The sequence below is a fragment of the Seriola dumerili genome, unplaced genomic scaffold (assembly GCF_002260705.1).
Source record: "Seriola dumerili isolate Sdu_G_001 unplaced genomic scaffold, Sdu_1.0 BDQW01000337.1, whole genome shotgun sequence".
In the NCBI taxonomy this organism is placed as follows: Eukaryota; Metazoa; Chordata; class Actinopteri; order Carangiformes; family Carangidae; genus Seriola; species Seriola dumerili.
Window position 1 is genome coordinate 1,401,805 of NW_019174592.1, and position 13,171 is coordinate 1,414,975.

Below are 13,171 nucleotides of genomic sequence, written 5' to 3' on the forward strand. Positions count from 1 at the left end.
ATGAACACGGCTGAATGCTGCAGACTCCGCTCCTGTTAATAATGTATGATCAAGGGAAATTTGAAGTTGAAATGGAATGTAAATCTGTAAAATATTCATGGTGAAACAATGTTATGAATGCAAAACCAAACAAGACTATGGAGTAAGAATAATTATGTGCCACTAGTAGCACACACACACACACACACACACAGACAGACAGATGACAGCACATGCTTGTGTATGCATCCATGCAAATAAACCCGTGCATCTCCACCCCTTTAACCTCCCACACACACACACACACACACACACACACCATCTGCTGGATGAGCAGACACAGGGTAAAGGTGTACACCAGTGACTGTCAGTGGAGTCAGAGTCAGACTGTGGTGCTGCTCTGTCCTTGCTAATGGTCTATATATTGTGTCCCAGTGATTCAGAAGTGACCAACATATGCTGGAGCAGATTGCAGCATGAGAGCCAGTCATTCATTTGTCCTACACATAATATTATCTGTTACATATTCATACAAAACATACGCAAATTTAATGTAACACCATGTGTTTACAGTGTTGTTTTATTCAAGTGACTCTGACTTTGTCCTCAAGGCTTTACAAATATTTGGAAATGAATTTGTATGAATATATAATGTGTGTGTGTGTGTGTGGACTCGTTTCACCTTCATCTCCGAGTTCAGGTTCAACTCCACACAGACCTCATTAATAGTTCTCCCAGTTCCTCCTGACATTCAGCGTTTCCCTGCTGAAGAGGCAGCTGACTCATCTGACCATCTGTCTGTCTCTTGCAGTCTTACTTCCATCACCCTGCAGGGGAAGAATTATTGATGCTGCTCTGGCTTATGGCTACATCCAAAGTCCAATGACTAACTGCTGATGCTGACAGACTTAACTGTGAAATTACAGAGAAGGGAAATGACTAACTAATGTCTTTGCTTTTTGAAATTACTTTTTGAGAAATATTTTGGAAGAAACAGGTCGTCTTTGAACATTTTACTGATACGTTCGGTATCGAAGTATCAAACCATCCCTTTGAAAATGGAGAAATGCAATAATTTTTTTAAAGGATCTGCGTCTTCCACCTCTCTCTCTCCCCCTGTTTCCTGTCAACTGCTACAACCGAACAAATGGAGGAACAAAATGCCACACGAAAAAAATCTCACCCTGATTTGTCTGATGGGATTTTGTAATTAAATTAAGTCCAGCGGTGAGGGCTTACCCATCACGTTTCCGTCTCTTTGTTCTTTTTTCGGGGTTGTAATGTGTTAAACTGCACTGTGGGAGTAAAGTCGTGAGAGCAACTTTCCTGGCACGACCCACAGCACCAGCATCCAAGATTTTTTGTCTGTGCCACATCCCTCAGCTTACCCTAAACAAAGTGGCAGGGGCTCGAGATCCTGTTAAAGTGACGGATTGGAGATTTAAAGCCTCTGTAATGATCTCTAGTGGTGAGGATTATATAAGGAGAGTGTGCCGTGTAGATGGATGGTGGATGTCTCTGGTTTGTGTATGTGTGGAGGAGGAGAAAGGGGGGGGGGGGGGGAGGAGGGTAGGTTCAAAGGGGGCAGGAATGGGTGCATGCACGTGTACCTGTGTACAGATATATATCTGTGTGTACGCTTGTATATGTGTGCTTGTCAGTGTAAGTCATCCTGCCGCTGTCTCTCTGAAAGCACTTAGCAGACACAGTCCAGTGGCCCTGTAAAGAGCTCCTGTCTAATGTCCACTGTCCCTCTGTTCCTGGGCATTATGTAAGGAAACACTGGGACCTCATTTATAAAACATGCTCTTTGACTTTATCCTGGATTTCACTGCACAATCGTTTCAACAACTGTGATGACAAAAAGTAAGGTATTTTAAACATCAAACAGACATTGGTAGAATTTATTTTTATCTTTTGATAGGTGATTAGAATTGAAAAATCTATTCAAGCCTAAACATAGCAAAATAAGATTACAGCATGTGAGCTCTTTAGAAGTACAAAGGCTCCTCTGGTAACTGTGTGGGAAGAAAAGTGATCAAAGCAAAGAAAAAGTCTATTAAAAGGCCCTTTGTTAATTTGGCAGCCACAGTCGTAATTCAAGTTAGCTCTGCCTTTTAAATTGCCATCACGGTAAGAGTTTCTTTTAATTAAATCATAACCTTGGGACTGATTTAGATTGTGCGCACTAAATAGCACATCTCATCAATGAAGCCCATTGTGCATAAAGGCGAGCGATGGCACGATGTAAAGAATGAATTGCAGCAACATCACAGCCAAAACAATAGACAGACTCCCTCAGAGATGGTCAATAACTCATATATATATATATATATATATATATATTAAGATATGGAGCAGTTTAAGGACATAAACTGGACAACACATAAGCTTCACAGTCATAAGTTTGTTTCAAACAGTATAGTGTAAATTCTCTGAATAAGACCATAAAAAATTACACAAATCAAAGGAATGCTCTCATATTCACGACTTAAACAGTATGTACTGTAAGTGCCTGCTGGAGACATTTAGAATCAGGCTGCTTTAAAGGGCATGTCAGGTTGAATATGCCATATTTGTGCAATGCATCACAACTTGCCATTTGAAGGCTATATAACACCGTATAACATCATGAAGGTCACATAAGAAGATTTAATAAGATAAGCAAGGAAAATGCCTACTTTCATATACAATATAAATACTTTTTTTTTTTTGAGTCCATCCACATATTAAAAACGTGAGACAATAACCATGAATGAAAATATTGGATATCACAGTCACGAGGCTTCCATGTGACAACAGAAGGTACGGTATCCCTGGGGGCTTATACATTGTTTAAAAAATGTTGTGGGCCCTGGCACGTTGTTCTGTTTATACTCAGGTTCCCGGTCCCTGATGAACAGGTTGTGTATTGCTGTCTGTGCTTTACGACTGTTTGTGGAAGTGGAATTAGAATTAAATTATAAAGTTTTGCCACTGCCCATGCAAACTTCCTTCAGTTTATTCTTTGGTCTACAATAAATTCTTTGCTGTCACATCCTCTATAGATAATAAAGTGTTTGTAACTGTCTGACATATTTTCCTGTGCATGACATGACATCAACTTTATAGTGTTTACAAGATATAAAATACGATATGCTGTAGTGTTCTTTATTTCTGGACTGAAACATGTTTGAATAATAGTAAAAAAAAAAAATATCCTTTCTGTGTGGAAACAGCAGGGATATACAGTAGTTAGATATTTTTAGACTGAAAAATCTTAGTCACAGATAGATGATAATTTAGGCCTCGAGTCAATCAGTGTATGAGTCATATCACTCAAAGATACCGAAAGGCAGTAACATGAGTGATGTAATTTAAATGCTGAAACACTGTGATTTGGTCCAACGTCATCATGAGAGAAAAAAGGTCCAACGTCTGACATGCATTGCACCTGGACCTCTTTGTTTTAAGGCATGCCGTGTGTCAATTAATAGCTAAAGTGAACTAGCCTGACGACACCTAAAGTGTGGCCTTCGCTCGCTTTGTCCGAAAGGTAAATGCTGTCACTGAACGCCAAGTTTTTTTAAATGAACAGGTCATGCAACAAAGGCTGTTAGCTCCGACATCAGCATTTAGCTCCTGAGAAAAGCTAGTGCAGTATTACCAGCCCCTTTTAAAGGCCCTGCTCACCCACACAGGCGTTTTCAGTTCGTTGATTAGTGGAGGTGTGCAAGGCTCTGCTGTGATTCACCAAACAGAACACCTGCTGAGACCCTGAAAATGTGTCATGTTTGATCTTGAGTTACAAGATAATAACTTTTTGCACACAAAATATTATCTTGTGTATGTAAGATTTAAAAAAAAAAAAAAATCATCTTTTGGGACCCTGGTGGCTCCATAATTTAGCACTTTCAAAAAGGCCAATCGACATAATGAATGCTGGGTACCTTAAGTGCAATTTGCGGGTATGCATGGTTGTGTTAACTGTTAGCTGTGAGGCGCATATCAGGTTTAGCCAAAGTGTGTGACTTAAAGCTCCATAGTGTGTGATGTACATCTAATGTAATTGCTACAGTACGTGTTATGCAGATTGCGTGTGTGAGTGTATGAAATGACAGGGACTGTGGCTCAGTGGTGCTTGAGGAGCTAGCCAGACACAGTGTAATGCCACTGAAGGCCTGCCAACTGACCTGTCTGTGTGTGTGTGTGTGTGTGTGTGTGTGTGTGTGTGTGTGTGTGTGTGTGTGTGTGTGTGAGGGAGGCTTCATGCAATGCTCTGCCAATTATCTAATTTGTGTGTGTATTACATGTCTGTTCAAGAGGAAGTGTGCAGGAAGTTGGAAGTGGTTCAGGGATCCCCCTTAATGCTTCATAATGTCTGCGTGTGTGTGTGTGTGTGTGTGTGTGTGTGTGTGTAAGTGTGAGCGTGCTGGTAATGTAAGTGTGTTTGTGCTGGCGGTCAAGGAGAGCGCCTGGGAGGACTGGTGTTTGATTGGCGCGTGCCTCCGAGATCTGCTCCTTCCTGTTAGAGTACGCATCACTTCCTCTCACCCTGCCCAGAGCTACTGCCTTGCCGTCTCACAATCACTCTGACACGATTCTCTCTCTTCTCCTTATTTTTTCTTCCTCTTCTCCTCTCTCTCTCTCTTTCCCTATCCTCTCATGACTTACTGTCTTTCTTACATTGTCTTTCTGTTGTCTTACTCTTCACTGTGTATTTAAATTTATTTCTGGTCCCTTTTCACTCTTTATTCTTTCTTTCTTTTCTTTTTTTACTTTTTACACTTTACCGTTTTTTATTTATCTTTCCATTTTAGTTCCACTATCGTAGTGCTCCTTTACCCCCCGAGTCTTTGTCCATTTGTCTCTCTCTGCTCTCCCTCAGAAGGCCACTTTTGTTTTAACAACTTGACAGCCAGTTCATCATCCTCGATGAAGCATTTCTTCGCCTCTCGCTCCCTGCTTCTGTCCTCTTCAACCCCTCCAATTTCTCCCTCTCCCTCCCTCACCGCTCTCTCTTTCTATATCTGCTCTGTATTCAATCCTAAAGCAACCCCCATCCTCCTCCTCACCCCCTTCCTCTCCTCCTCCTCAGCTGCTCTCCCTGAAGACAGAGCAGAGGCAGCCAGGCAGAACAGCCAGCATGTTCCCATGTTCTCTTACTCCAGCGCTGCAGCAGCCCTCCTCAGCCTCTCCCTCTCTCTCTCTATCACCCCCCTTTTTTCTCCTCCATACCTCATTTAGTAGGTCATAGTCCACACCTCATAGTGTGTGTTTTTTGTTTTGGCATCATCATTCTCTTTCTTACTTTTTAATTCCTTCTGACTCTCCTCATGGTCCATTCATCTCCTCCTTCTTTCCTTCCTTCCTTGCACTGTGCGTCTCCTCTGCCTCCTTTCCTTCCCCTTGCCTCCAGGCTTCAGCCTTGGTCTTTGCATCTCTCCTCTATCTTCTCTCACCCTGCTAAACATTGCTGGAGGCCATTCTCGTCTCTCATCCTCAAGCCTTCTCCTCTACTCTCATTTCCCTCCTCTGTTTCGACCATTAACAGTACGGTTCCTCCTTCTTTCTCTCCTTCCTCGCTTCCTTTCTGCTCAGCATCAAACCATCTCTCCACCACTCCTCCTCTTTCCCTTACAGAGTTTTTATTTACTCCTTGATTCTCATCATCTCCTCCCTCCTTTCTCGTGCAGTTTTTATCAGTGTCACATATGGGCTCATGTTTATGGTAATGACTTTCTTGCCGCCTTACTTTGCCCACAGCCCTGTCACATCATGTACAGCGGCATTTTGAGGGGCAGCGACTTCGTTAAAAAAAAAAAAAAAAAAAAAAAACAGAAAACATGTTCATTTAAATAACACAAAGAGATAAAAACATTCATGGGAGTTAAGTGTGTAGGAACTGTCTTCTGAATATTTCAGTCATTATGATTCAGCTCTCTGCTGGCTGTTAATTTGAAACCATCGCCTCTCTCAACTCTGTGTCTCTCTGCCTCTGGTGCCTCCTCTTTGAGGTCACTGTAAACACTCCGACTCACTTCATTCATCATAGCTAAGTCAATTAGTTTATGTAATTTGATGAGAATTGTAATACGTTTTATAGACATGAAAATTAATTTAAAAACTTCTGTGTATCTGAATACACACATTCTTGACTAAGTGTCCAGTCTCTAATGTTGGTACAGTGAATTTCATTCATGTCCTCCCAAAGTAATAATGCTGAATTTGGTGACTTGCCTTGGTGGCAGCTAGTTTTGTTCATGTCAATCTGCATAGGAAGAGGAAGGCTGTACTGGCGTTGCTTCATATTTGGCAGAGCAGGATTATATGAAATGGGGGAGTACAACACTGACAAGACAGTTTGCATCTGGTCAATTGTGCAAATTCGAGTGTAACAATTTAACAAAAGTCAAACTCTACATTAGCACTGGATCAGTTTAGTCAAGTGAATCCACTGATTCCTGTAATTCCTTTAAATTGACCTGAGTTGGAATAATGAGATCTGGAGCACATGGTTATAATTGTCCCCTCATATCCTGTCTCATTGTCCTGTCTGTTGAGTACGGTGGCCCTGAGAGCTCAAGAAAACACAAGCAACACGTGCTGCAAATATCACACAACACAATCAAATACAGGAACGTGCTGCAAGTAGCACAGATGACAACAGATGTGTTTCCAGGGGACACAGAACAGTCACGAACCTGGTTTTCTCAATTTGCTTGTGTTTTGTCTATTTGCATGTGTTTTTCCTAAGCTGCAGTGCGTTGAGCTCTCAGGGACACTGTAACTGAGGCGCCTGTTTGAGCTCAGAATCAACTCATGCCTGAAGATGCGGTGATGCATTTCATTGCATTATACACTGCACTGTACTTAAACAAAGAACCAATCACCTGCCTGCTATATGAATGAACCTGTTGACTCTTCATCCAAAGGGAAATTCACAAAGTAAACCAGGAACTCTTTGTATGGACGAGCTGCAGACACAACCTCCCTGAACCGTGAAGTTAGGTCCTGCTTCTATTATCACGAGGCTGTGTTGATGAATGAGGGAGCAGCATGCAGAGGCACACTGGGCTGCAGCGGTGTATTGATCCCTGTGAGATCGTGATGATCGTGGTGTTTCAGATGATAGTGGGGGTAATGGATATGATGATGAGGGTGAGAGGAGTGCTGGGTGAGGATGAGGATGATGATGAGGGGTAATGATGGTGATCATGAAGGCTGCAGCAGTAATAATAACGGTCTAGATGATGAGGAGGAAGATGATGATGTTCTTTGTATATGTGTGTGAGTGCGTCTGTGTGTACGATTGCAATGCCAACGGAAGTGAAGGTGATGGTCACGTTAGAGGATAAGAAGACAATGATGATGATGATGTTGATAGTGAATATGAATCCTGTGTGTGTGTGTGTGTGTGCGCGTGTGTTTCAGGAAGTGACGCTGAGCAACCAGCCATCTGTCGGCAGATTAATCCTGGCTATGCTTAGAGATATTACCGGCTGGCTTATCACTGTGGCAACAAGCCTTCAATCCCAGTCCAGCACAGCCACCATGTGACCTTACTGAGGAAGGTGGGTGGGGGTTGGACACACACTCTCACACACACACACACATACACAACATACACAGAACATAACACAGAAAGGTTTAGTAGCATGATGTATACATGCGTGTGCTACATTTTGTTCAGCTCAGTCACACTGCTGCACAGACATCGGGTGCATTCAGTGTGAGGGGGTTTGAGAGGAATGACTGGGCATGCACTCACACACACGCACACACACACACACACACACACGCTTCCTCTCATCAGTGCCATGGTCTAAAGGTTTTAATCCCGCTGAAAGGTTTCAGTGTCACCTATTGGGTTCAGAAATGTCATTACACCAACCAGCTGGGCGGCACACAGCTCTCTGCAAATATTGTTTTCAGTCTGCTATATATAGACCCGTATCAATACGACTGGTAGCCACCTTTGTTTGGTCTCCTTCACACCACAGAATGCTTTTTCATTTCCTAAATCCCATCACTCCCACGTGGTTCAAATATCCACCCAGTCACGTTTTCTATTCACACACACACACACACACATCACATTTTACAGGAAAACAACACACACACAGACATAGATACATGAACACACACATCTTTCCAGGTCATAAATCAGCAGGCACGAGGCCAGTTCAGGCTTGATGTAACATTCAAGGTTTTATTCAGTCTTTACATACAGTACACCAGTCAGAAATATACAGTGAACCTTCGATGGAGGTCCGTCAGGTACACCATAAAATCTGCCGCGTATAAACGACAGATTTTCGGATGAAGGTTACAAAGCGTGAGCGTGTGTAGGTGTGTAGTTCATCATTCCTGTTTTCAGTCCATATATATATATATATTTTTTTTTTTACATCTGTACAGATGTCAAAGATAACTGCAGAAGTTCCTAGGGCTAAGGTTGTTAACTATTTCCCCTTTCTGATCCCTTAAATATTGATCACCGCGATAGGAGGCCAAATATTGGCTAAACTTGACATTGCTCCCCCGCTTCCCTGACACGCCACCATTCAGGTTTCATCCCTCTTTCTGTAGCAACCAGCTCCTCACTCAGGTTACAGATACATGTCTCAGCTAGGTGAGAAGTGGACCTGAGGTATCTTCTTCATGATCCCATTTTTGTTCCAATTCAAACTCTATAAATGTGGAATTTACTGAATGTTAGAGAAACAAACTGAAGCCATCTCTCACATCCATGACCCCACTGCCAGTAGGCGATGGCAGCACTGGTGGGTGAGTGAGAGAGAGAGAGAGAGAGAGAGAGAGAGAGATGCACAGGGGGGCTGTTTGGTCAAATCCGGATGGTGGTTTAAATTCCACTCTGCCTGGATCTGCCACTCAGTGTAATTAGATGAAGTAATCACGACTGATATCATGACAGATTAGTGAGAGGTTGAGAGGTCCTTTCCTGAACCCTGAAATGGTCATAATAATCCAGCCCGCGGGACAGCAGCACCAGTATGACACGGGGCTGTGGCGCGAGGGAGGGAGGGAGGGAGGGAGCATTTGACTTCAGAATAAAATGAAAATTGAAGCTGAACATCTGGATAAGAGGAGCTTTATATCTTACATTTTCTCATTTGATTAAATACAGTAAAAAGCTTTTCATTTGGAACAAGATGTCTAATTTTCAATTGAAATGCAAAAAAATGATCAACTAATTGACCACGTATGATTAATCTTGTCCCATGAGTGCACATTGTAATTAAGTCAAGTTTAAATTCTTTCTTTCTTTTTTTTTGTTTTTAAACTATGGCTTTTTAGTTTGTAATAAATAAGGAGCCCTTTAATGTCCTGTATGAGACGGGCGTTTCCAAAACTTCCACCAACCAGCCCTTAGGATTGGCTACATAATGTGATTACTAAGTTAATCTAAGGTCCTTCTGGCAGCAGTATAAAGAGTAATGTGATCGTTGAGTGAGCTTTGTGTTAATGAATGAAACAGCTCAATTATATGTTGCATTCCTGAGGAATCTAATTGTTTGCTACTTGGACTTCAGTATAAAGTTTGCGGAGTGTTTGATGATAAGGATATCAGTACCTGCTATATAGGCTTTCGTGGACATGCCCATTTGTTAGTAACAGTCAAGAGTAACTTTAAGTTTTAAGGAGATCTGCTTTGCCACCTGACCTGTGGTATGGGTGCTGGAGACAAGGGAATGTATCTGAATCAATGTTTTTTGGTAAAGAGTCCAACCTCAATAGCACCAACAGGTTAATAATCAGGCTTCAAGACAATTTTCTTGGGTGGGGCTTTACAGCACAAGGTTAGATGGTAAATGAAAAGCATGCTGACATGTTGTAGTACCATTTCTATAAAAGTGTTAACGTAGAAACAGCATTTTTTTTCTTTTTTTTACTAGAAAAGATTGGTGTAAAAGATCAGCATTGTTGTCTTTCCTGAGTCTGCTCTCAGTGTACTGTGCCCCGGTAGGTTGTCCATGAAGAGCTTCACAGAGGATTGATCATATTTACACACTAAGAAGTTGTAAAGTGTAGGTTAACTTGACATTGTGCTGGGGGGCTAAACCCTGGAATGTACTGGTGTCTGACGTCTTCAACCTGTATACCTATACTCCTGTGTACCCTGTGTTTTACAGTCCATCACTTGACTGATCAAAACATCTTCTACTGCAGATTATAAAGGTAAATATTCATGTGCAAATTTCTTTAAAGTAGAGGATGTACATTGTGTGTGTGTGTGGTGGTTTTCAAAATCTTTTGAGAGTAGAAACTGAGACTGATGAACTGTAATAGGTAGTTTTAACATCACTGAGTTGGTATTGTGTGCCTGGCTCTGTACCGTCTGAAGACCTGGGTAAGTAATATACACACTTTGCATCAAGACGTAATAGCTTTGCTCCATAAGTTTGGACTAAAAAAAGTCTTTCTTTAAAGATTTCTGTTGAAGAAAACATAGAAACATGCTTATTCTAGCCATTACACATGCAGTTAAAAAAAAAAACTCTTTGAAAATTAATGAAATTTCGTATATTACTTTGGCAAGGGAGGAAATATAACGTATTTTCTGCTAGTCTTATATTTGAACACTCTACCCTTGATTTTACACATTGAAAAAAAACAAACTTTTTTGTTCCTTTACATAGAAAAAACATCTTTCTTTTTTGATATGTCACTGCACAAAAAGAGCAACAGACAACAAAATGAATCCACAAGTCAAAAAAGATAAGCAAATGAAAAAAAAACAAAAAAACAAACAAACAAAAAAACAAAACAAGTTGCATAATTCATTTCACATTGACAAATAGAAAAGCAGACAGTGGAGAGCGGTGGACTGTCGGAACATCTGGGGCCTGCTTTTACTTTGGAAAGTGGCGTACCAGCTCACTGTCGAGCTGCAGGAGTCGTGAGTCACTAATGAACGCTGGATAAATGTAAACCGAAGAAAGCCAGGACACATTTATGGCCCTCCATCCTCTCACTGTGTGTTTGTGTTTCTGACCTGAATGAAACCAGACATAACGACAGAGTCCAGGAGGAGTACCGTGAACTCTGCTCTTCCTACATTCAGATTTGATTCTTTTTCCTAGAATGAATGCATGTTGGACGTGTGTGTGTGTGTGTGTGTGTGTGTGTGTACCATTCACTAAAAATAGTGTTCACAACAGCATTGACCTGCGCTCTGCGGAGATTATACCAGTGCTGTACTGTGCAGTGACTCGCCAGTAGGAGATGCGTATAGTACAGGACATTGGCTTGGCCTTTAAGCTCAAGGTCAGCGTTTAAGCCTTCGCTAGAAGCGCAAGCTCTCAGTAACTGAGGGAAGCCAAGACTCAGCCCTCTATTATTAGGCGTTCTGGCGTGCTCTGTCAGCGTATTTGTCCTTCCTGGTGCATACAGTAGGCTGCACCGATCCCACTGAGCCCCATAGAAATCCTCAGAGGAGTCTAAACCTGGGGATAATCACCTGTAAGAATCGCAGAGATTAAGTCAGTGGGAGTGAATGGAGAAACAGAGTAGCTGCACCTACTGTAGCTATGACTAACGTGTTTATGGGGCTTACAGCATTACTTATCGTCATGTCAGTGTCACAAAGGTATCTGATGACACATGAGAGAAAGAGTGTGAAGATTTTAAACCTGCGGTAAATCTTTAGTAAGTCAGTAAGAACTTTGATAACTATATATTTGCAATTGGCTCCAGAACGCTGTTGTTTAATTTGTTCTTAAGAAAATGTGATTCAGTCTTATAAAGGGGTTCCCTCTCTACCTGGGTGGCAACATGTTTACCGCTTTATTTGCCATGAGCATCATGACCTAGGACTTGTCCAAAGGCATTGTGGGAATTGTAGGAAATCACTAGCTGACGTAGAAAAAGATAAGGCAAGTTGAAGGAAATTGGATAGAACAAAAAAATTCAATTACAAATCTTTTTACAAGGAGGGTTTCAATAATTAATTAAGATGAATTATTCTAGCTACAATTTGGTATAAAGTCTGATATGAAGATAATAAGCATGTGTTTAATTAAAGCATCATACAAATGCTGTGAGAGAGTAGCATTAGTGCATGGGTGGCCCCTGTAAGAATCAAACCCCCACAGCGTTATAAGCCCATTCAGTTTGCAGTGGTGGATGAGTAACTGGTATTGTCACATATCTTTGTCTCTGCACCAGACTCAACGTAAATGATTTAAAACAGACCAAATCTGAGTTTGGCATGAACTTGTTCTAACCTCTGCTCGTCGTAATCACAACAGGACACGAGTATGCTGGCCTGGTGTGTTTCTCCGTGTGTGTCCATGTCAGTTAAATAATTCAATCTTTATCAAAGGATACAACACACACAGTTCACTGAACTGTCCTTATATGTGGTTATGGTTTCACAGGCTCACAGTGTGGTAGTGCCACTTTTTTATTTTTTTGTGTGTGTGTGTGTCCATGAACACAGCCTTCATCCCAATGTGAGTTCCTTCAGTCTGCCACTCTCTCACTCGTCTGCATTATTCAAGGTGCAACACTCTCAATCATCTTATCTTTTTCTATTTCGTTCATGTCATTCTTTTACTTTTCTCTTACAAGGCATGCATGCTGAAATCCAGTCAGGAAAAAAAAAAATGCAAAATAAAAAAACAAAACAAAAAAACACTGAGATTCAAAAACACAACTGTCCCTAGAGAGTCGCTACTCAATGGTTACACAGCTTCATCGAGAAACATCGCTTCGTGTAAACATGCCTTTTTCAAATGGCTCGCAGGCCTTAACTGCCTGAAGCCATGCAGCTGATTTTGAAGAAAACCAAGGCTCGATGTTGTGTTTATCAGCTGCATTTTTCTGCATTTTGAATGCAGTTAATTATATTTAAGTTTTCCATAATTGTTGCAAAAAAAAAAAAAAAAAAAAATCAGCTGCACAGCCTCAAAACATTTCAAAACAAAGCTCACAATTCGTCCCTTCCCACCGCCGTACATGTCATTAATCAGTTCCATCGGTGAGAAACGCTTTAAACTAAAATGGAAAAAAAGACAAACAGTTTATACATTTGAAAAAACAGCAACATGATATCCCAACCAACCTTCCCGCAAAGATAAATAAATCTATTTGGATATACTCTAAATGGATAAATAATATTATACTCTATGAAACTCAAGGATGGCACCATCGCTTTCTCAGAAGAAAAAAAAAAAAAAAAAAAATC